The sequence below is a fragment of the Elephas maximus genome, chromosome 3 (genome assembly GCF_024166365.1).
Source record: "Elephas maximus indicus isolate mEleMax1 chromosome 3, mEleMax1 primary haplotype, whole genome shotgun sequence".
In the NCBI taxonomy this organism is placed as follows: domain Eukaryota; kingdom Metazoa; phylum Chordata; class Mammalia; order Proboscidea; family Elephantidae; genus Elephas; species Elephas maximus.
This window is the reverse complement of record NC_064821.1, coordinates 83620221-83644159: the sequence shown is the minus strand read 5'-3', so window position 1 is coordinate 83644159 and position 23939 is coordinate 83620221. Positions and strand designations below refer to the sequence as shown.

At 43.2% G+C, this 23939-nt stretch overlaps 1 long non-coding RNA gene across 3 annotated transcripts in view; it reads left to right on the top strand.

The window, feature by feature from the left end:
* The window catches only part of LOC126072968 (uncharacterized), a 318089-nt gene that overhangs the window by 62354 nt on the left and 231796 nt on the right, over positions 1-23939 (top strand). The window lies entirely within an intron of this gene.

Here is a 23939-nt window from a genome sequence, read left to right as displayed (position 1 = left end):
CCCATCAGAAGACCTCTGTGTTCTGGTGCTACTGACTGTAAAAGGGTGATTTGGTGGGGGAGAAACCAGCCTTTAGCTTCTTTGAGAGCTGTGATGAACAAGATGTGTTTGTTAGGGACAAGCACACAGCATACCAGTGATCACCCAAGATCAGAGGGGAAATGACCTAAGAGAAGGCTGATTGGGGAAGAGAAGGTAAGTGAAGTGGAGAAAAGAAAGGAAAGAAAGAGGCAGGGACAAGGAGTGACCTTTTGAACTCATTTGACCTTCTACCCCAGGCAAGCCAGGCTGGCCCTGCACCCAGAACCAGTTAGTCCCCAGGGCACAACCAAGTCCACTGTGAACCCTGGCTGCCCCTTGGCAAGTAGCTGCCATAGAGAGCAGTCTGCACTCCAGAGGCCCAGGAGTACGCCTAGGAGTGCCTAGCCCTGGGTTGACCGTGAGCTGCAGGTCAGCGCAATCTCTTTGGCTTCCAGCTCTGGCTGAAGAAGGGCGATTCTTGATGGTGTTCCTACTCTTACTAATATTAGCCAACACAGTGGCAGCAGCAGTTTCTGCCACAGAGCCCCCATCCCTGGAGCTGAGGGTGAACAAACAGCCTCAGAAGAGCAGGAGGCAGGGCAGAGGGCCTGGGGCCTGGGGCCTGGGGCCTGGGGCCTGGGGCCTGGGGGCTGGCCCCACCCTGCAGACCCATGGTGCCTCACCCTGCACTCCACAGCTGACAGACGGAGGGCAGCCACACCCCACACTTTGAGAACTGCTGGTGTAAATGGGCCTGAAGATTCCTAAAAAGTCAGGCTTAGATGGGCTTCTTGTAGCAAAGTTCCACTCTGCAGGGTAGTTAGCCATCCCTCTGTCTTGTTAATGGACAGCAGGGTGGAGATGTCAACTGCAGTCACAGTCAGGGGGAGAGAAGGCACAGGGCTCAGATTCTGACGTTCTTTTCTACCATGAAAGCCTTTTTAGTTTACCTGTCAACTCCTTTGGGCCTGTTTGTGAGCTCAAAGCTCTGAGTTAATTTTTTCTGCCAAATCCTGAAGCTGTTGGTTTAGGTTTTGCCTGTAATGGATAAAATGGTGTTAACTTTGGGACCAGCCTATAGTTGAAGCTGCTGCTCCTCTCCCTGCTGTAGCTCTGTGTTTTGATTTTTAAGACTTTTGCTTATAACATAGCAAATGTAAGGTCCTGCAAACTGATTAAACCTGATTCGACTCCTACCTAGTAATTTACAAACGGAATGCAAATCTAGAGTTCCCTAGTCATTTCGTACTTTGCTTTAAAATAATTCTCATCTCTCCAGAGTACAATTCACACAGTTGCCCAAAATCCCTTCAATAGGGACACAGTACCCAGATTGCCCTTCTTTAAAGACAATTGGAATAGACACTGATAACCTTCAGGACCAGAGAGCACTCTCTTACCATCCCCACAGTTTGGGATATGGCAACTCCCCAGAGTGTCCTCTGAGGGCAGGGGCCAGATGCTAGATCCTGGCTGCACTTCTCTGAGACCTCAGGATTTGGGGTTCCAGCCCCAGCTTCCCCTCCCACCATCATGTGAGGGGTCGCGGGCAGAGGGCATTTGACGGGAGGACTGTGAGGTGGGTCTAGCTCATTGGTGGTGCTCCTTGGTCATACCAGATGTCCCCTCTGTCCCTGTAATTCTGACGTGTTATTGCCCCTCATCTGTGTTCAGCTCAAGATGCTGTTGTGGCTCTGATTAGAAGATGACATCAAAGAAGCTATGAGCCAGGGTTTCAGTTTCACTGGCCACCAAGGAGAGAGTGGATTTTTAAAAATAAACTGAAGTATCTACATTGAAAAGATGCTTGAATGAACCCACGATGGAGTCAAATCTAACAATGGGAAAGCTTGTACCCCTTAAGTCAAGCCCCTTGCCTTTTGCTATTTACCTATTCCAGCCTCAAAAACTGGCAGGAAGCACAGTGCTCTCATTAATCTCTGCAAGACTTCTCTGGAATCCCAGGTTAAGTAGTTGGGTGAGGGCAATCTGCTTATCAAAATACTGATGAATGCTCTAGGTCAAGGATGAGAGGCAAGGCAGCCAATGCTAAAGCATAAATCCCTTGGATTAGAGTGAGTTGCTCTATCTTTATGCATACTTTAGCGGCTAAAGCAATTTGCAATCTGGATCTGGTGCTTCTTTGATAGCCTTTTTTATCCAGAGTTTTTCCATGAGCCAGCGACCACTTGGTTGTGTCACTGAGTAGCTGCTATCAAGATATCTTCTGTGAATTCCTTCCCATCTTTTTTTTAATATTGTGATTTTAGAGAAAATTTACATAGCAAGTTAGGTTCTCATTTAATAATTTCTATACATATTATCTAGTGATACTGGATATACTTTTCAGAATGTGTCAGTATTCTCATTATTTCTATTCTGGTTGTTCTGTTTCCATTCATCTAGCTTCCCTGTCCTCCCCACCTTCTCACATTTGGTCTAACTTAAATGTTGACCACTAGGTCTCATTTAGATGACTGTTTAGAAGAGCACAGTACTCATGGGTGATATTATTTATTTTATGAACTACTCTTTCTTTTGGCTGTAGTTGACCTTCAGGAGTGGTTTGAGTTCCAAGTTTAATGGGTATCCCAGGAGGATAGTCTCGGGGGTTCCTCTAGTCTCTATTTGTCCAGTAAGTATGGGCTTTTTAGGAATTTGAGTTTTGTTCTGCATTTTTTTCCCATTCTATCCAGGACCATCTATCGTGTCCCTGGTCAGAACTGTGGGTAGTGGTAGCCAGGCACCATCTACTTTGGGTCTTAAGGTAGGTGAGGCGGTGGTTCATGTAGACTATTAGTCCTGTAGACTAGTTTTTTTCTTTGTCTTTGGTTTCAGTCTTTCCCTTTTGCTCCAGACGTGTAGACACTGATTGTTGTATCTTAGATGGCCACTCACTAGCTTAAGAACTCCAGACACTACTCAACAAACTAGGTTGTAGAACATTGTCGTTATGAGTTATGTTATGCCAGTTGACCAAGTTGCCCCCCAAGACTATGGCCCTAAGCCCTCAAACCCAGTAACCCAATCCCACAAGGTGTTTGTTTATGTCTAGGAAGTGTCCGTGACTGTGCCACCTATGTGCTTTATTTTATATGTGAGTATATATACAGCACACTCAAATGTGTATATACATTTGCCTACACAAACACCTAGAGTATACATGTGCACCTGTATATTCATATGTGCTTACCTATACATATATAAACATACATATCTACCTGTGTAACGACAGACTTTTTTTTTTGTTGCTATTACTGTTGTTGCAAAATGTTATGTTGTGACTTTTACCAAAATTGTCCCTTGTTCTTTTGTATTTCTTAGTGTCATCTTTTACCTTGGTCACGCTGTGTTGATTTCACCCTCATTTGGTATTGCCTTATCCATCACTAAACTAACAAGTTTTTTTAAACTAACAAGTGTCTACTGTCTAGAAGTGATTCCCCTACCTCTCCCTCCCATCCCTGGTAGCCACCAAAGAATATTGCTTTCTGTATGTCTACCAATTCCTGTCTTTTTATAATAGTGAAATCATACAGTATTTGTCCTTTTCCAATTGACTTATTTTACTCAGTATAATGTCCTCCAGATTCACCCACATTATAGTACATTTTGAGAACTCATTATTATTCTTCATGGCTGCATAGTATTCCATTGTGTGTATGTCCCACAGTTAGTTTATCCATTCATCTGTTGATGGGAATTTAGGTTGTTTCCATCTTTTTGCTATTGTGAATAATGCTGCCATGAACATAGGCATGCATGTATCTGTTTGTGTCACTAGTTTTAGTTCTTTAGGATATATACTTAAGAGTGGGATTGCTGGATCATAGGGTATTTCTAGCTTTTTTGAGGAAGTGCCATACTATTTTCCATAGTGGCTGAACCAATTTACAATTCTACCAGTTGTGGGGCAGAGTTCCAGTCTCCCCACAACTTCGCCAGCATTTGTTGTTTTCTGTTTTTTTGATCAGTGCCATTTTTGCAGGGGTGGGATGGTATCTCATTGTAGTTTTGATTTGCATCTCTCTGATGGCTAATGATTGCAAGCATCTTTTCATGTGTTTGCCAGTCACTTGAATGTCCTCGTTGGTGAAGTATTTCTTCATGTCCTTTGCCCATTTTTAATTGGGTTGTTTATTTTTGTTGTTGGTGAGTTGTTGAAGTATTCCATATATTTTAGAGATTAGATTCCTATCAGATATATCATTCCTGTCATGGATTGAATTATGTCCCCCCAAAAATATGTGTATCAATTGGGCTGGGCCATGATTCTCGGTATTGTGTGATTTTCCTATATGTTGTAAATCCTGCCTCTATGATGTTAATGATGGAGGATGGCAGCAGTTGTGTTAGCGAGGCAGGACTCAACCTACAAGACTGGCTTGTGTCTTGAGGCAATCTCTTGAGATATAAAAGAAAGAAATGAGCAGAGAGATTGGGGACCTCATACCACCAAGACAGCAGTGCCAGGAGCAAAGCATGTCCTTTGGACCTGGGGTCCCTGGGCAGAGAAGTTCCTAGTCTGGGGGAAGATTGATGAGAAGGCCGACAAAGAGAGAAAGCCTTCCCCTGGAGCTGACACCCTGAATTTGGACTTTTAGCTTACTTTACCGTGAGAAAATTAACTTCTCTTTGTTATAAAGCCATCTACTTGTGGTATTTCTGTTACAGCAGCGCTAGATGACTAAGACAATTCCCAAAGATTTTTTCCCAATCTGTAGATTCTGTTTTTAATCTTTTGGTAGTTTTTTGATCAGCATAAGTATTTAATTTTTAGGAGGTCCCAGTTATCTAACTTGTCTTCTGTTGCTTGTGCATTTGTAGTTGTATTTGGTAATTGTTATGGTTTGAATTGTGTTCCCCCAAAATGTGTGTCAACTTGGCTAGGCCATGATTCCCAGTATTATGTGGTTGTCCACCATTTTCTGATCTGATGTGATTGTCCTATGTGTTATAAACCCTAACCTCTATGATGTTAAGGACGCAGGGTTGTTGTCATTAAGTGCCATTAGTCGGTTCCAACTCAAGGCCACCCTGTGTGTAACAGAATGAAACACTGCCTGGTCCTGCATTATTCTCACAATCATTGTTTGAGCCCATTGTTGCAGCCACTGTGTCAGTCCATCTCGTCGAGGGTCTTCCCCTTTTTTGCTGACCTTCTACTCTACCAAGCATGATGTCTTCTTCCAGGAACTGGTCCCTCCTGATAACATGTCCAAAGTACGTAAGACGAAGTCTCACCATCCTTGCTTCCAAGGAACACTCTGGCTGTGTTTCTTCCAAGATAGATCTGTTCATTCTTCTGGCAACCCATAGCATGTTCAATATTCTTCACCAGCACCATAATTCAAAGGCATCAATTCTTCTTCAGTCTTTCTTATTCAGTGCCCAGCTTTTGCATGCATATGAGGCGATTGAAAATATCGTGACTTGGGTCAGTCATACCTTAGTCCTCAATGTGACATCTTTGATTTTGAACACTTTAAAGAGGTCTTTTGCAGCAGATTTTCCCAATGCGATACATCGTTTGATTTCCTGACTGCTACTTCCATGGGCATTGACTGTGGATCAAAGTAAAATGAAATCCTTTACAACATCAATCTTTTCTCTGTTTATCATGTTACTTATTAGCCCAGTTGTGAGAAATTTTGTCTTCTTTATGATGAGAGGTAATCTATACTGAAGGTAGTCTTTGATCTTCATCGGTAAGTGCTTCAAGTTCTCTTCACTTTCAGCAAGCAAGGTTGTGTTATCTGTATATCGCAGGTTGTTAATGAGTCTTCCACCAATCCTGTTGTTGCATTCTTCTTCATGTAGTCCAGCTTCTTGGATTATTTGCTCAGCACACGGATTGAATAGGTATGGTGAAAGGATGCAACCCTGACACACACCTTTCTTGATTTTAAACCATGCAGTATTCCATTGCTCTGTTCGAACGACTGCCTCTTGATCTACGTACAGGTTCAACATGAGCTCAATTAAGTGTTCTGGAATTCCTATTCTTTGTAGTGTTATCCATAATTTGTTATGATCCACACAGTCAAATGCCTTTTCATAGTCAATAAAATACAGGTAAACAGCTTTCCTGTATTCTCTGCTTTCAGCCAGGATCCATCTGACATCAGCAATGATATCTCTCGTTCCATGTTCTCTTCTGAATCCATCTTGAATTTCTGGCAGTTCCCTGTCAATGTACTGCTGCAAACACTTTTGAATGATCAGCAAAATTTTACTTGCCTGTGATATTAATGATATTATTCAATAATTTTTGCATTCTGTTGGATCAACTTTCTTTGGAATGGGCACCAATATGGATGTCTTCCATTTGGTTGGCCAGGTAGCTGTCTTCCAAATTTCTTGGCATAGATGAGTGAGCACCTCCAGTGCTGTATTCGTTTGTTGAAATATCTCAATTGGTATTCTGTCAATTCCTGGAGCCTTGTTTTTCACCAGTGCCTTCAGCACAGCTTGGACTTCTTCCTTCAATACCATTGGTTCTTGATCATATACTACCTCCTGAAATGGTTGAACATCAACCGATTATTTTTGATGCAGTGACTCCATATAGTCCTTCCATCTTCTTTTGATTCTTCCTGCATTATTCAATATTTTGCCTGTAGAATCCTTTGAAATTGCAACTGGAGGCTTGAATTTTTTCTTCAGTTCTTTCAGCTTAAGAAATGCTGAGTGTGTTCTTCCCTTTTGGTTTTCTAACTCCAGGTCTTTGCGCATTTCATTATATTTTACTATGTCTTCTCAAGTTTCCCTTTGAAATCTTCTTTTCAGGTCTTTTACTTCATCACTTCTTCCATTCATTTTAGCTACTCTATGGTCAAGAGCAAGTTTCAGAGTCTTTTCTGACATCTATTTTTGTCTTTTCTTTTTTTCCTGTCTTTTTAACGACCTCTTGCTTTCTTCATGCATGATGTCCTTGATGTCTTTCCACAACTTGTCTGGTCTTTGGTCATTAGTGTTCAGTGCGTCGCATCTATCCTTGAGTAGTTCTCCAAATTCAGGGGGAATATACTCAGGGTCATATTTTGGCTCCTGTGGACTTGTTTTAATTTCCCTGAGCTTCATCTTGAACTTGCATACGAACAGTTGATAGTCTGTTCTGCAGTCAGCCTCCCTGCCTTGTTCTGACTAATGATATTGGAGCTTTTCCATTATCTCTTTCCACAGATATAATCAATTTGATTCCTGTATTTTCCATCTGGTGAGGTTCACGAGTATAGTCACCATTTATGTTGTTGAAAAAAGGTATTTGAAATGAAAAAGCTGTTTGTCTTGCAAAATAGTTTCTGACTACCAATCCTTCTTTCTCATTTCCGACTTTCGCATTCCAATCACAAGTAATTATCAGTGTATCTTGATTGCATGTTTGATCAATTTCAGACTGCAGAAGTTGGTAAAAATCTTCAATTACCATGTGTCTGTCAGTTTGTCATAAATGTGGTGGCTTGCATGTTGTTGTGATACTGGAAGCTTTGCCACTGGTATTTCAAATACCAACAGGGTTACCCTTGGTGGACAGGTTTCAGCAGAGCTTCCAGACTAAGACACACTGAGAAGAAGGACCTGGCAGACTACTTCTAAAAAAATTGTGCAGTGAAAACCTTATGAATAATAGCAGAACATTGTTTAATATAGTGCTGGAAGATGAGCCCCTCAGGTTGGAAGGCAATCAAAATGCGACTGGGGAAGAGCTGTCTCCTCAAAGTAGAGTCGACCTTAATGACATAGATGGAGTCAAGCTTTTGGGACCTTCATTGGCTGATGTGGCACAACTCAAAATGAGAAGAAGCAGCTGCAACCATCCATTAAGAATTGGAACATGGAATGTACAAAGTATGAATCTAGGAAAATTGGAAATTGTCAAAAAATGAAATGGAATGCTTAAAGGTCCTAGGCATTAGTTAGCTGAAATGGACTGGTACTGGCCATTTTGAATCAGATAATCATATGGTCTACTATGCCAGGAATGACAACTTGATGAGGAACGCCATTGCATGTATCGTCAAAAAGAACATTTCAAGATCTATCCTGAAGTACAAAGCTGTCAGTGATAGGATAATATCCTCGACTCGATGGCACTGGGTTTTGGGCTGGGACAAGGAAGAGCAGTTAATATGACTATTCCTCAAATATACACACCAACCACGAATGCCAAAGATGAGGAAATTGAAATTGTGTGAGGCTGGGTTAGAGGCAGTAATGTTAACGAGGCAGGACTCAACCTACAGGATTAGGTTGTATCTTGATTCAGTCTCTTTTGAGATATAAAATGGAGACTCAAGCAGAGAGGAGAGGGACCTCATGCCACCAAGAGAGAAGTGCTAGGGTGGAACGTGTCCTTTGGACCCACTGTTCATACACTGAGAAGCTCCTAGACCGGGAGAAGATTGATGACGAGGACCTTCCTCCAGAGCTGACACAGAGATAAAGCCTTCCCCTGGAGCTGGTGCCCTGAATTCAGACTTCTAGCCTCCTAAACTGTGAGAGAAAAAAATTCTGTTTTTTAAAGCCATCCACTTCTGGTATTTCTGTTATAGCAACACTAGATAACTAAGACAGTAATCTATTACTGAAAAAAATTATATCCCATAGTTTTATCCCTACATTGCCTTCCAGGAACATTATAGTTTTGGCTTTAACATTTAGGTCTTCAATCTATTTTGAGTTAGTTTTTGTGTATGGTGTTAGATATGAATGCTGTTTTACTTTTCTGCAAATAAATATCCAGTTTTGCCAGTACCGTTTGTTAAAAGAGACTGCTTCTTCCCTGTTGAATGGACTTTGATCCTTTGTCAAAAATTAGCTGTCCATAGATGTATGGATTTATTTCTGGGTTCTCAATTCTATTCCATTGGTCTATGTGTTTGTTATTGAACCAGTACCAGGCTGTTTTGATTACTATGGCTGTATAGTATGTTTTGAGATCAGGGAATGTGAGACCTCCTACTTTGTCCTTCTTCAATATTGCTTTGGCTATTCAGGGTCTCTTTACTTTCCATATAAAATTGGTGATATGTTTTTCCATTTTGGTAAAGAATGTTGTTGGAATTTGGATTGGGATTGTATTATATCTATAGATTGCTTTGGGTAGTACTGATATTTTCACAATATTAAGTCTTCCAATCCATGAGCATGGAATATTTTTCCATTTATGAAAGTCATTTTTAGTTTCTTGCAGTAGTATTTTATAGTTTTCATTGTATAGGTCTTTTATATCCCTGGTTTGGTTTATTCCTAGGTATTTTATTCTTTTGGGGGCTCCAAAACAGTTATTCAGTTCTCTATATACAAAGGCAGGAGGCTTTCCCTGTGTCTCAAATCCCCTCTGAGATGAGAAACAGGTGAGCCAGGTAGTCCATCTGGATATGGCTCAGTGTCTGTTTATGGTAGGTCCAGCCCCTCCTGTCCCAAAGTTGCCCATGATAACTTATCTAAGGAGAAAATAGGTGCACATCTATGTGAGGGATAAGTCTGAAGACAGCCACAGGTGACTATTTTTCTGTTCTTTTGGGAGCTTTAGAAATGTTGGTAACAAGTCACACCACTCTTCTGGTTCTTCGACTTTAAGTCTTTGCGGCCATCCAGCTCTCTCTGGATGCTTGCATGTACCCAAGCGAAGGATTTCTTCCCTCCTGTGAAGGGGTTCTCGTCGGGTGCTCCTGTTACCTGACCAGGATGCCACAAACCCAAAGGGAGTTTAGAAGGGAAGAAAGAAAACTGTCTCCCGTAATATTGAACCTGTAGAGGAGGGCAAGACTCAGACATGGGGAAACTGAGAAACGAGTGATCGTCGGCCACTTCCTTTTGGTGTGGAGGATGGAATGTTCAGCTCTTGCCAAATCTGGTCCAGGATGGATGATTTGGGAGAATTTTCTGAAGATAGCCAATCCCATTCAGCGATTCTTCTTAGCTTCTACCAAAGACTGTAGCCCTTCCTAATCTGCATGTAGTGCCTTTTTCCTGCTACAGTTAGCTCTTCAAATTATAAATTTTAGAGCCAGTAAAAAAAAAAAAAAGAACCTTGGAGGCCAGCTTCTTAGTTTCACCTTGACAGATGAGGAAACCTGGACTACAAAGGTTAAATGACTTGTCCAGTATCAAGTTGGATAATTAATTGGAGAGAGTCAGAATTATTGGGGTCTGCTTTCACCAGTTGCCATAGGGTCGATTCGAATTCATCACAACCCAATGTGTGTCAGGATAGAATTGGGCTCTATAGGGTTTTCAGTGGCTGATTTTGTGGAGATAGATCACCAGGCCTTTCTTTCCAGGCACCTCTGGGTAGACTGAACCTCCAACCTTTTGGTTAGCAACTGAGCACCCTAACCATTTGTACCACCCAGGAAGTTGGGTCTGATGACAGACAGTGAAATGCACACACAGTAAGTATTCTGTTAGATCAGCTTTGGCAAATGCAAATACCCGTGTAACCCATACTGCATCAGAGAGCCAGAATGAGAATAATTCCCTGGGCTACAAATGCTGAAGCACCGAAAGCACAGCACCCAAATGAGATTGCAGATGCATCTGGGAAGACACTAGTTCTTCTGCTTGTCCCCACTCCCTGATTATGGCACATGATATGACAACCCTTCTCCCTCCTCCCTTCCCCATGACCCAGAGCTGCCTTTGCTCTTTTGCCCCATTCCCAGGGCCTGTATCATTCTTTGAGATGGATGGAGTACAGGTGTCTATGAAGTTTGGGCAGGGTTGTCAAGGAACCTAGAAACAACTGCAGATTCTAGGCTGTGCAGATGGGTGATCCTCGCTCCTCTCTACAGTCATGCTAGCTCCTGCCATCCTTTTACAGAGCCTTCTCTGCTTTTGCTGCTACACTCACTGCCCTCAGGGCACTGGACTCATCTCCGTGTTTCCCAGTTTACTTTCAGTCCTTCAGCAGAGGCACATCTGGTCCTTCAGCTTGATTTATAAGGAGGCAGTAGCTGGTTGTTGTAGATGCTGGGTGACATGTGGATGGATGATTCTTTGTCTGGGAATATGTGTGACAAGTGGAGGAGGAACACCTGTGAAATTAAGCTTCTGTTTGACTCATCCTTGTTTTCCAGGAACTGGAGGAGGTGTGCATTTCAGACTGCTCACATCCATTCTATTCCACCTTAAGCATTGCTTTTTTTTTTTTTTTTTCTTTTGCATTCATTGTTTCCTTCCCTCCTACTGTCCTTTAGAGTAACTGCAGCTGTGAGCACTGCACTTGGGGTTACCTCTCTGAAAGGGCGCCTGCTTATCCTTCCATCTGTGTCCTGAGAGTGAGAAAACTTGTCTCTACATCAGCAAAGCTGGGTGGTCATGAGATCCTCTTGTCTCCAGGAATCTTTATCTGATTCCCTTCCTTGACTACTAAAACCTACGTCTCCTGACGTGCCCTTCAGGGCTCTTTTCACAACAAGCCACCTTTCTTTGTTGAAACTGTGCCCCACTGTCCCATTGAAGCTGTAGTTCATCTCAGAGACTCCCAGCATTTCTAAAGAAATAAGAGATAAACTCTGAGGGAGTGAGAAACGCTGAGTGTTACACAATAATGTGTGGAGAAAGACTCATAAGGATGCATGCCAAGATGTTACCAGAGGTTTGCAGAGTGGAGGAGGTGGGAGGTGGTACTGATAGAGGGGAGGGAAAGAGGGAGGAGGGAGGGGAAAAGAAGTAAATGACTCAGTACTTACACATTGAACTGTAAGCATGTGCGTAAGTGTGAAAATAATATAGTCACATGGTATTTCGGTACAAGAAAGGATTAGATTTCTGAATTTCAGAGTATTCCTATCGCTGTTCTCTATGGCTGATCTCCTTCCACCTGTCTGTCAGTTCATCATACTGTGGTGGCTTGTGTGTTGCTATGATGCTGGGAGCTATGCCACAATATTTCAAATATCATCAGGGTCACCCATGGTGGACAGGTTTCAGCACAGCTTCCAGACTAAGACAGACTAGGAAGAAAGGCATGGTGATCTACTTCCAAAAATTAGCCAATAAAAACTTTATGGATCATAACAGAATATTGTCTCATATAGTGCTGGAAGATGAGTCCCCTAAGTTGGAAGGCACTACACCATAGCTGTCACAATGGACTCAAACATACCAATGACCCTGAAGATGGCACAGGACCGGGCCACATTTTATTCTGTTATATACAAGTCACCATGACTTGGAGCCAACTTTACTTCAACAAATAATAACAATGGCTGCTCTCGACCTATGGTCTGATATGCTGTCCTGGGAGGATCAGGAGCAGCCAAGGCGGAAGAGGGGGATGTGCAGAACCCACAATAATTGGCTATTTGTTTGGACAGACAGCTGTTTCATTGGTGTTGGAGCAAACTTCACCTTTGATCAAAGATAAGAACACATCATCTGTGGCCTCCTGCTTCCAACTGACACCTGCCTGTGGAGTGTTTTGACCTTCTTAAAACCAAACCAAACTTGTTGTGTCCAGTCAATTCTGGCTCATAGCAACCTTATAGGACAGAGTAGAACTGCCCTATAGGGTTTCCAAGGAGTGGCTGGTGGATTCGAACTTCCAACCTTTTGGTTACCAGCCAAGCTCTTAAGCTCTTATAAAACTTCTTTAACTACCCCAATATGAACTCTTCATTTCTTACTCCCTCAGTTCCAACCTGTTTCCTTACCTGACTGTGCCACCTCCATTCTCACAGTCACCAGGTTCAAAATACAGAATTGCCTCTCTGTCTACCCTTAATCTGCCTACACTTAATCCTTCTTACCGATTTTATCCCTAAGCCCCTTTAGATATTTGCTCTGTGGTATCTTCCAGGTATTTTCTCTCCTGTTGCCGAGACCTAGGTCCCACCCTTATCCTGCCAGTCTGGGTTATCTTAGAACAGTGTTCTACTCTTCATCACCTTTTGCCTATTTCAAATCTCTTCAAAAAGCTAATGTCTTTAAGATTCTCCTTTAATTATGTTAATCTGCTATTCACAAGTCTCCAACTGCTCCCTACTGCTTATTGGATAAAACTCAAACTTCTCAGTGTGGAATTCAGACCTCTGAAATCTGGCCTCCTTCCTCCCTGTCAAATGCTCTTGTCTTTGCCTCCCTATACAAATCCTCCTGCCCTGGCCAGGAACACAGGCAGCATGTGTGGGACTTCCAGCCTTTCTCATGCCACTCTCCTGGTCTCTTGTCTTCCCCTAGACGTCAGCTCACTTCTGATCCTCCTACTTAAAATTCCCTACCCTTGGAGGTCAAACTCAAGACATACCTAATTTCCCATAAAAGCTGTCTTTCCTTCTGCAGAGTATGCCAAGCGCCCTCTTAGGCCTCCGGCACTCACTGCTGGAATCCCTTTTTGACTCTTGCTTTACTGTATTGCCACATGCCATTTTGATCACCTCCTTGATTATACTGCAAGCCCTTAGAGTAGAGCAGCTAGGTCTTGCTTTTTTTTTTTTTTTTTAAATCAGTCCCAGTGCTTGGCCCATGGCAGCATGCTCACAGCCTCAGCAAATCCTTTTGACTAGATTGAAATGCACTGTTCAGGTGAGCTACGGTGATTTTGCATATGCAGATATTGAGGATGGAGCAGGAGTTTTCTTTGGGGTCATTAGCCAATCTGCCCATAACTGAGGGTCACATGTGGAGTTACAGGTTCTGCATGGCAGACAGCTCCCCCCACCACTCTCACCTGAAGGGTGTCCTCAGGGTGGCAGTGAGAAGACTCTTCCCTCTTAGTTTGAAATTTCACTCATGTTGCCAAGAACCTAGTCCTGGCTTTGCCTCAATCTGATTTCACCTCTTTCTTGGAAGATGTTCTCCTTTTGGCTTTATTTTGACTGCCAATTTTACTGTTCTCTTGGTTTCAGGTTTGTGTGCTTAAGGTGTGCCTACAGGAAAATTAGCCAGGATTCTCACTCCATATGTGCCTTCTTCCTTAAAGGAGTAATTTTGGAGATATGGGTGTTTCCAACTGCCATTACGGCTGTGGGGCCAAACCCAGCAAGAAATTTCAACTGTAAGAACCCAAATGGGGAAGATTAGGGGAAAAAAAAACCCCTTCGTGAAAATGTGGAATGACCTCTGAAAACATTGCAAAACTCTTGCTAAAGGAGTCAGATACATTGAGGCCCCTTTCTAGTCCAAGAACGGTTTATTCTCTCAGAGCAGACAACAAGCAAATCTGGATTCAGGTGTCTGCTTACTACAAATAGAGTGGAATTCTCCAAGTCCTAGCAGAGTTTGACCAGCTCGTGAGAAAATTGCTATGTAAATACTTGTGGGGGAATGGAGTAAGGAGAGTGTTATATGTCAAATTGCTTTATTGCACCAAAGCCAAATGCAAAGCAAGGAAGAAAGCTATACAAATATGGCTTGAGGTAAATAGACAACTGGCCACACCTCGGAAGTCTCTGTGCAGCGTTAGGACTTTCACTGTGAAGGTAATTTTTTGCAACAAGATTAGGCCTGTGGCACTCGAGGGTTTTCCATCTTGTCAAGGGAGGTATTTAAGGAATTCCCCACTGTGAAGTGTCTCATCTACTGGAGGCACAGCCATGTCAGCTTGACTTTTCTTTCTGAGATAACTTGGGTGTCCTTATGCAGGGGCTCATGGAAGATGTTTAAGTATCAAATCCATTTGGGAAAACTTGAAGGCCTCTGGTAGTAAGGGTCCTCAGAGTCCAGCTGTTGATTTGCAGAGCTTCATTTCTGTCAGGTTTGCTTACTGTCTTTGCTGGTTTGAACCAAAGTTAAATAATCCTAGTGTTAGAAGGAACCGCAGAGCTCACCTAGTTCAACTTCCCACAAGGTGGAAAGATGTCTGGTTCCCTGATGTGAGGCTGTCTGGCCCTGCTTTACTCTTCCCAGAGATAGGGAACACACTTTGAGGCAACCCATTCTTCTGCCTTTAGTTATTAAAATGGGCAGCCTTTTTAAACATGAACAGGCAATTCACCAGAGAAGCAATACCAATGAAAACTGTTCAACATCCCTGGTAATTAAAGAAAGGCAAATTAAGACCATGAGATACCATTCATTCTTTCCTCTAACAAGTTGGCAAAGATATTTTAAAAGGTTAGTACTCAGAGTAGAAGAAGGTTTGAGGAAATGGGTTCATACCTGTTTTTGGAAGACTTTTTGTAAATATGTATTAAAAGCTTTAAAAATCCACATACTCTTTGATTTGGCAATGCCATTTCTTGTGTTTTGTCTTAAGGAAATAATCATATTTATGTAGCAAGGGTTTAGATATAAGGCTATTCCGAGTGATGATGTTTATAATCAAATATGAGACGTAACTCTCTAACAATAGGGAATTGGTAAAGCCATTGATACTACATCCAATAGCCAATTAAAGCAATGTTTAGAGGAATACTTAATGATATTTCAATATCTCATTTATTGAGTAGTTACTATGTGCTGGGCATTGTTCTCAGCATTTTGTATTAATCAACTCACTCAATCTTCATAGTATTGCTATGAGGTAGACCTATTATTTTGGCGATTTTACAGATCAAGCAACTGAAACATAAAGAGGTAACTTCCTTGAGATTACATAGGTGGTTAATGGTAGAGGTGGAATATGAACCCAGGCGATCTCTCTCCAGAGCCCACACTCCTAGCCCCTATGCCCTACTGTGCTTCTCACAGCAGACATGTGAAGTGGGAAAAAAATGGACTAACCAGTATAATCTCATTTTTGTTTAAAATAGCAAAGACTTCAAGAATATACATGAAAGAAAGACCTGGGGATCTACTTCTAAAGATTTAGCCATTGAAAAACCCTGTGGAGCCCAGTTCTATCCCTGACACACATGGGGTCGCCATGAGTCAGGATCAACTGGACAGCAACTGATTTGGTTTTGGTTTTGATATTACTTTTATAATTAGAAAAAAATTAGCTAAAAAAAAACTACATATTCAGCCAAAATCTGATTATCTGTAACCTTTACTAATTTTTTTGATTCGTTCATTTACCAAATTTTCATTGAGCTCTTCCCATAGGCCAGGCACTGTGCCAGCTACTCCTGATTCAGCAGAGTAGAAAACTAGCCAGGCACTGCTTGCATGAAGCTTCCATGCCGTAGGGGAGACCAATGATACATAAGTAAACAGACACCAAGACCTACGATTTATTGATGTTAATTGTGTGCTTGGCATTCTTCTAATTGCTATTTCATGTATCTACTCCTCTAACCCTTTATGTATCTCCTTTAATAACCCTGGGCAGCATGTGGCATTAATCCTCACAGTCACCCAGCTAGTAGGATTCATCCCTGGTAGGGACTCTGCATCCTGAGCTCCTAAATGAAGCTTCTCCAGTCTCTCCGCCTACTAATTCATTACCCTCCAGCCACACTGGCCTTCTTTCATGCCTCAGAACCTTTGCACTTGATATTCCTTCTGCGTAGAACACCTTTACTCTCCCACTAGACCTTTGCTTGGTGGCCTTCTCACCATGCAGCTCGCAGAGGCCTTCACTGAGCTCCTGATCTAGTGTGGCCTTCTTCTCACCCCACAGCCACTCTCTGTCATATTCTATCACATGACCTTGTTTTATTTTCTTTGTGATACTTACCACCATCTGACATTATCTGACATTGTTTCACCCATTGAATTGTAAGCTCCAAGGAAAACATGATCCTTGTGCCTTTTGTTCACTATGGTGTTCCCAGTGCCTAGCACTATACGCAAGGCATAGTAAGCACTACTGGAGATGGGGGAAAATGAATAGACAAAGGCTCTGTGGGAGAAAAGACCTGGCAATCTGCTCCCTTAAAGATTACAGCTTAGGAAATCCTATGGGGCAGTTCTGGTCTGTCCTGTAGAGTTGCTATAAGTCAACGGCACACAACAACAACAACACTCTTTACACTTAAGATTTTACAGTTAACTAGTTGGAGAGTCTACCTTCTAAAGAGTTCAAATATAGTTGTTAATGAACTGTGGTTAAATATCTAAGCTGTCTTTGCTTTCTTAGCTACGAAATTAATCTGAAACACAGAAAAATAAACATGTCTTTAAACTCTGAGTGTTCTCCTAAACAGACACTGGGCACATCAGTGGAAAAAGTGTGGAGTCTGATGAACTTGGGCTGGCATTTCACTCCTGCCTCTTTCTTTCTGTGTGATCTCAGCAAGCCCTTTTCCTCATACCCCTCATCTGTAACATCAACATAATGATGCCTATCTCATAGGCACCATGTGAAGAGGAATCAAAATAATGTACAGCGCTTGGTACGTAGTGGGTCTTTCTGAATATCAGTTGCCACCTAGTTTTCTGTTTGAAGAGAAAACTCTATGTCGTTTAGAAAAGACCTAAATATATGTTCTCTGGAACACTCAAGAACATGTTTTTTCTTCTTGCATTTGATTAAACTGAGTTGCTCTTGAATATCTTCTTTAAATAATTTAAGGTGATTTAATGTAAACCACAGCCATCCTTCCTGAGGCTGTGCTGACCCTAGGGATTTTACCAGCGATACTAAAAAAAAAAAAAAAAAAAATTTTTTTTTTTTTTTTTACTCTCAGGCTAGCCCCTTGTCCTCCCTTAACTTCACCTCTAATGATGCTGCTGCTGAATTTCTGTAGTACAAATAACTCTTGTCTTCTGAGCATGGAGTGTTGCAGTTGTGTGAAGCAGAGTAAACAGAGAAAAGCCAGGGCTTTGGCCTGGGAACCACCTGTGTCCCAGGAGCGGGGCCTCTCATGAAGAGGGGGAGAGGAATTGGATCAGGAAGGGGAGGGCTGAATTGGGCAGAACTCAGCAGATTCCTTGGCATGTACTGCAGAAGGATTCCCTGAAGGGCTGCACAGAAAAGAAATGCGCTGTGTGCTTGGCAGGCCAGAAACCACAGAGAACCTGGCAATGCTTTTTGAGGATTGGGGAGCAAAAAAGCAGACTCCCTAGGTGGTTATTTATAGAGCCGGCAGCAGTAATGATCAGTTAGAAAAAATAAATTACAACTCAGTTGAACCTGAAATAACGTTTCTTTTGCAACTCCAGGCATTCCACATGGGCTCCTTGCTTGCAAACCACTCCCTCCTGATGGTGTTCCTGGAGGCTGAGGTCGGTTCTACGCCAAGCTTACTCATGCCCTCCCCAAAGCTTCAGACAGTCAACAAGGCCACAGAAAGGGAGTTTCTGGCCCGAGACAGGAAGAATTCTGGCTGGATGGCCTGTTTCTTTTTCCTTCTGCACCTCCCAAAATTGCTATATTGTCCCTCCTTTCTGCCCTTAAGACATCTGTAGCATGCAGCATGAGGTGGCCCTTTGCTGGAGTGTGGTATTTGTGGCATGCTGGGCCCCCAGCCACCTCACCCTTGTTCAGGGGAGTGCACATGCCTGCTTGTTTTCAGTGCCTGTGTTTTTGCTGCAGCAAGAGCTTCTTACTGTAACACCTCCCGAGAAGCTGGTTGGTGACCCTTATTTCAAAGGCCCACAGTTTTCATTTACCCCTTCCCCACTTAGTCAAAAAGCAAGACCACAGTGATGTCACATGGACAGATTGGCAGTAAGGTCACCTTGAGCTTTCCCAACCCGCTACTCAGCCTCTTGACACTTGGGCACCCATTTTGTTCCCCCCTCCTACCCATCTGCTCCTTATTTTCCATTCATTTGTTGGTTCATTTGCATTTCAGTCAATAAGCATGTATTGAGTGCCTACCATGTACCTGGCACTGGTGTTGTAGAAATACATGGTACAATCTAGGGGCTGCGAACTGGTAGCACATGGGCTGGCTCTGCCTGCAGACAGATTTTATGTGGCTTACAACAGCAACAACAAAAGCCAAACCAGTTGCCGTGAGTCACCTCCAACTCATGGCGACCCCATGTAACAGAAAAGAGCTGTTCCCCATAGGGTTTTCAATGGCTAATTTTTTCAGAAGTAAATCACTAGGCCTTTCTTTCAAGGCACCTTTGGGTGGACTCACACCTCCAGCCTTTCAATTAACAGCAGAGTGTTAACAACCTTTTGGTTAACCATTTGAACCACCCGGGGACTCCCAACACTGTACCTTACATTTGAATTGCCATTGACATGTGAAGATGGGGTGATTTCATATGAGAAGGCAGCTACCTGGCTTCTCTTGGAAAAACTGAAGTTTGGGCTATTCTGGCCCTTTTTCCCATGTGGTAGCTTTCTCTACATGGGTAGCTACCTCTACATGGGTAGCTACCCCCTTTAGAGAAGGCTGGCCCCTCTGGTTCACCACAGCTCCTGTTTTCTCTCTACTGTCTCACCAACAGCAAGACAAATCCCATCCAGATAATGAGCTGCTACACCCATTTTTGTTAATCTGCCTGGTTCCATGATCATTTGAGTTTGTAACTCCTGATAATAGTCCCTAATCTCTGGGGTTTTATGATGCAGTGAGGAAGATAGTCAGAGCCATAGATAATTTTAGTATGTGAGAAGTGCTGTGAGAACAAGGTACTTTGGGAGCATGGGGGAAGAAAAATTTATTTTGATGTGAGGCATCAGGGGCTTTGTGGAGGAGGTGAGTTTGGAACCAGATTTTTAAAACACAGCAGAAATATGCCAAGAAGAAGCTGTGGAGGGTACTCCAAAGGAACTGGTAGGTTCAAAAGCACAGAGAGGTGAATAAGCAGAGAAATCTGGTGTGGCAGGAGCAAGGAGACCCTGAGGAGAGTCAGGGAGTAGGGCTGTTTTCGCATCAGTGGGTGCTCAATGCCCAACTCTGCCCAATCCGAGGCTAGAGACAGTGGGCCCTTCAGACCCATGCCTGGCTCTGCATTCAACCCTTAGCAGCCACCTCTCCTTCAGAGCCTGCCCCAGCCAACTGGATGGCTCTCGGAGCTGGTGCCAGTCCTATCTACCAGGATTCAGCCCTGTCTACCAAGATTTACATCAGAGTCCTGCTGTTCCTCCCTGTCCAGGTTCAGAACTGAGAGAGAGAGAGAGATGACAAGGAAGGTCTGGTTCCACCCTCAGAGGGCTACTCACCTCCTCTGCAAAGCCTCTGATGCTTCACATCAAACTAAATTTTTCTTCCCCCATGCTCAACGAATTCCTGGTTTCCCCCTACTTCTCTGGTGCCTTTTTCTCCTCATTCTCTCCTTATTCCTGGAAGTTGGCAGTCCTCACGATGTGATTCTCTCTCCTCTCCTGCTGCATGCTCACATATTCCTTATCGTTTACAGGCTGGTGTCTCTGCAGCCAGCATCATTAGCCCAGAGCTGTTTGCTGAGTGGTAGTGGATAGAGATTTGTAGCTTCTAGATGATTCACCTTGGATAGCTTACAGGTACCTCAAATCCCACCTAGCTAAAGCTACCATGTTCTTCCCTTCCACACTCTGCATGCTGGTTTTGCCCTGAGCACACCCTTTACTTCCCTTTTCCCCATTCACTTCCCTCAGACTCTCCTTCTCACCCTTTATATATGTTGAAATTCTTCCACTCTTTAAGCCCCTGATGCATGATACCTCCCTTAGGCTTCCCTGGTTGAATCAGCCAACAACACCAATCTCTTCATAACAACATCGCCAAAAATCAGAGAACTTACCCATGATTCAGCCACCAATAAATTCAGCATTGCAGAGCCAGAAGAGAACTCAGTACTGGAGATGACCTAATCCAGCCCCTCACTTTATTCCCACATGCCCTCCTCTCCCCGCCTCCCCTACTGTTGTTTCTTTTCTGGCAATGGACTCTAACACATGGTGTTGGTGGTGGAGTCTATGTCATGCCCCCCCCCCAAAAAAAAATTGGACACTGTGCTCGTTAATGGTAGGGACTGGCTGCTGTGCTCTGCCCTCCCTGGGGAGCCAGCACAGGTGTGTGTAAAAAGCTGTTCAGTTGTGTGCAATTAGTAGCTAGTTGTTGGCATGAATTGAACTATTGGTAGAAGGGAAGAGAAGTTAAACTTTGCATACAGGCTTGTCATTAAGGTTATCATTTAAAGAAGAATTGAATCAGTTTGGGAGTGACTGGGTCCAAGGGGTGACATCTGTAACATGACGGCACCTGGAACATTAAAATTTGGTTAATAGGAAATTCGCTGGAAAGGGGACTTGGAGAATGGAAGCTGTGTAGACCCTTGGGGAGTGTAGACCCCATCCCTAGGGACATTAAGGAGCCAGGGCCTGATGATAAGAGGGAACCTGGCTTCTCTGAAGTCCCTGCCTTTTAGGAGCTGTGGGTTATCCAGAAAATTTTGACCAGAAGTTGAGGGATGACAGCTTGTTTTCTACCGCTTGCACTGGTTTAGTTCTACTTACAGTTTCCCCACGCTCTACTTACGGTTTCCCTGTGCTCCACCTGGCTTTACACAGTGGGCTCCTGAGCTTTGTGCTGGCTCCACTGCCTGTGGCCATTGCTTCTAGCCACGACATTACTGGAAGCTCCATTGAGGCTTTGACTGGCCAGTGCTAGACCCCCAGGGCTGCTGCTGTTGGGCTGGGGCCTTCCACACAGCAACGTGGGGCCTGTGAGTACTGGATAGAACCAAGAGGGGCAGCAGAGCAGGACTAGGGTGGAGATGCATGCTCTGAGAAATTTCACCTATTTGAATCCTTCCAGAGACTGTTGTTAGTTTCCCTCGACTGGATTCTGACTCAGGGTGACTCCATGTGTGCAGACTAGAACTGCTCCATAGGGTTTTCAAGGCTGTGACCTTTCGGAAGCAGATTGCCAGGCTTGTCTTTTGAGGCACCTCTAGGAGGCGCTAGTAGTTGAGTACTTAACCATTTGTGCTACCCAGAAACTCCTGTAGAGACTAAGTGGTCTTAATAAAGGTCTTAATAGTAATAATCGACTAATAGTAAGCTATTAATTTTATTATTTAAAAAAAATTTTTTTACTGTTTACAGAGTTTTTATAGGTTAACCTCTTTGATCCACACAAATACACTATGCCCACAAATACATTATGCCACCTTTTTACCATCTCCAGGAAACTGAGACTCAGATTTAAATGATTTGGCTAGGGTTCACACCTAAATCTTTTGACTCTAAAATATCTCATCGTTCCATTACACCCTGCTGCATCCCAAATCCTCTATTCAGGTAGTCCCGACTCACTGGCATCCTTTCTATGTGAAAGGGCACCCTACCAGGGAAGTGAACCACCCCGCCCCCCTCCAGTCCCTGGAACTTCCTGTCGTCTCTCCCCTGTCATTGAGGACACCAGCCTGGGGGTATGTTTTCTCCTTCCACGTCTGGCGAAGTTCAAGGAGTCCAACCCCTGCTATTGGAAAGAAGGGAAAGTGGAGGAGAAGTCTCGACTCTAGCTTTGGGAACCACATTGAAGGAAGATGGTCCTGGTGTCTTGGGTTCTTTAATTATTCTGTTCATTCATTCAGCAGATATTTGTAGAGAACCTACTATGTGCTAGGCACTGTTCTAGGTGTTGGGGTTTAGTGGTGCGCAAGACAGACATAGCTCCTGCCATCTTGGTGCAGACATCCTAGTGTCAGGTGGTAATGAGCAAGTAAATGATGAGCAGACACTTTCAGACAGTGGTCGATAGTCATCTGTAGATAGATACATGAAGAAAATAGACCAGGGTGATGGGATAGAGTGTAACTGGCAGGAGGTGGGAGGGAGAGCTACTTGGATTCAGGAGGAAGCATACAAGCTAAGAGTTGGGTGACAAGAAGAAGCCCACCATGAGAAAACTGGGGGCAGCAGTTTTCCAGGAACAGCAAGGGCAAAGGTCTAAGTAGAAACTTGGAATGAATTATTAAGAAAACAATATTCTTCATGGTGGTTAGAGTCCCTGTGTTGTCATCGCTGTGGTTCTGTGACATTTTGCCTAGAAGGAGGAGTTGTCCTGGTACCCTACACGTATGTATTGGAGTTTCTATGAGAAAATTAGTTCTGAGTCCTAGGCAGTGGACTCAGAGTTGAATTTGGAGAAACAGGAACTGCTTCCACCATTGCCTTGCAAAAAAACAGGGCTTTGAACCCCTGCTGAGAATTTGCATTTCTAACAAGTTCCCAGGCAATGGTAATGCAGCTGGTTAGGGACTAATTCTGAGAACCACAAGTAGAGCAGTGGTTCTCAAAATTTATTATGCATAAGGATCACCTGAGGATCTTGTTAAATGTAGATTCTGATTCAGTGTATCTGGGGTGGAAATGCAAATTTTCAGCAGGGATTTGAACCAGAATGAACTGGTTTGAAGCCCTGCTGAAAAAAAAAACAAGCTTGGCATGGTAAGGAGTGCTTCTGCCTGGACGACAGGAAAGAGAAGCTTAAAAAGCCTATTGCAGAAAGCCTTGACCCTTGTGACTTCAGTAATGGCAGAAGTCAGGAAGTTTTCTAGGACGTGACATTTATGATTTTGAGAATAGTGCTGCCTGAGTTTCTAGTTCAGATTCTGCTACCAACTATCTGTGTGTTTCATGGTTTCTTTTAGCAAGTCATTTAACCTCTCTAAACTTAGTTTTTTTTTTTTAAACTTAGTTTAACATTATATGAAGTGAAGGAGTTAGATGAGATGAACTCTAAGATACTCCTTATTTATTTATTTTTAATGCTTTTAAATGAATGCATTTATCAACAATTAGTTTTCTTTGTGTTGCAGCCTTTTCTGAGACTCTGGCTTCGGGTGGGGTTAGACTACTAAGGGAAAGTGAGTCCACAACAGTAGTGGGTCCTTAATATAAGACAGGTGCTACAATCGAAGGAGTCCCTGGGTGGCACAAATGGTAAGCCTGTGACTACTAACTGGAAGGCTGGTGGTTCAAGGCTACCCAGAGGCTCATGAGAATTGAACTTTCTTGGATTAGTCCAGTGGTTCTCAAGGTGTGGTCCCTGGGCCAGCAACATCTGGAAACTTGATAGAAATATAGCTTTTCACCCTTCACCGAGTCAGAAATTCTGAGGGTGTGATCCAAAAGTCTGCTTTTGCGAGGCCTCTAAGTGATTCTGGTACACTCTAAAGACTGAGAACTGCTAGTG